This window comes from Arachis hypogaea, chromosome 20, assembly GCF_003086295.3.
Source record: "Arachis hypogaea cultivar Tifrunner chromosome 20, arahy.Tifrunner.gnm2.J5K5, whole genome shotgun sequence".
Classification (NCBI taxonomy): Eukaryota; Viridiplantae; Streptophyta; class Magnoliopsida; order Fabales; family Fabaceae; genus Arachis; species Arachis hypogaea.
The window spans coordinates 100,133,903-100,135,187 of NC_092055.1; the positions used below are offsets into that span (position 1 = coordinate 100,133,903).

A 1,285-nucleotide genomic window follows, 5' to 3' on the forward strand; every position below is an offset into this window, starting at 1 on the left:
CCTTTGGATTGGGTAATGGTTGAGAGGGGATTCCAGTGGAGCTTGAAGGTTGGTTACTGGAATTTTGCGTTGATCCAATCTGTGACATAAGAGCTTACAAAGTAGAGGTGAGACCATTCAGACTGGCATTAATACTATTCATGATGTTACTTTCCATGGTTTGTTGTCTTCGCTCAAAAGATTGTAGTAGCTCTTCATTAGGAGATAAAGAAGAATGAGTAAATTGAGAGGTCTGCTGTTGATTGTTCTGTGGTCCTTGGTTTTGCCTCAGGTGAGATGCTCTGTAAGGTTGATTTCGCTGCCTGTTGTTGTTATTATTCCATCTCTGATTTCCCTGATTATCTCTGCCTCCTCTGTTATTGTTGTCCTTCCAATTCTGGTTAGAATTGTCCTGCCATCCATAGTTATTATTTCCACTTTGATTATACCCTTGGTTGGGGTGGTCATAGAAGTTATGAGTGGATGCCACCATGTTGTCTTCTTGTTGGAGCTGCGGGCATTCATCAGTGTAATGGCTATAATCAGCACAGATTCCGCAAATTCTTTGCGGGACTAGTTGTTGGTTTTGCTGTGGTGGAGGAGGTTGAGCTTGCTGAGCTTGTTGTTGATTTAATTGCATCTGCTTCAACAAGTTGGTCATCTCACATATACTCTGAGCTAGAGCCGCAGTCTCTCTACTAGAGGATACTTCTGCAACGGCTTTTGAACGACCTTGCTTTTGTCTGTGGTTCCTAGTAGATTCAGCTAAATCACTGATCAATTGTCAAGCCTCATCTGTGGTCTTGTACTTCTTCATAGACCCATTGCTAGCAATTTCCAATGTGGTCTTATCTTGGGGCCTCATGCCCTGCGTGATGTAGCTAAGTAACACTATCTTGTCAATCCTGTGGTGGGGGCATGCTTCCAGAAGATTATTGAAGCGCTCCCAGTATTCAAAGAGAGTCTCATTGTCATCCTGAACAATTGTAGAAATATCCTTCCTCAGTTTATCAGTAACTTCAGATGGAAAGAATTTCTCCAAAAACTCCTTTCTGAGTGTATCCCAGTTGGATACATTTGCTAGAGGTTGAGTGTAGTACCACTCTCTTGCTTTTCCCTCAAGAGAAAACGGGAAAGCTTTCAGCAAAATTGAAGTTTCATCAGTACCATCACGCCTGACAGTAGAACAGGCTGCCTGGAAATCTCTCAAGTGCTTGATAGGCTCTTGAGCAGGTAAGCCATGAAACTTGGGCATCAAATTTAGCAGTGCGGTCTTTATTTCAAAATCTGTAGCTACCGCTAGATG

The 1,285-nt window shown here is 42.6% G+C and overlaps 1 non-coding gene across 1 annotated transcript; it reads left to right on the forward strand.

Moving 5' to 3' along the window:
- The first annotated feature begins 881 nt into the window (after positions 1-881).
- LOC112788751 (small nucleolar RNA R71) lies at positions 882-988 on the forward strand. The gene has a single exon (XR_003196101.1). It is a non-coding gene; the product is annotated as a small nucleolar RNA R71 (small nucleolar RNA).
- The last annotated feature ends 297 nt before the right edge of the window (positions 989-1,285 follow it).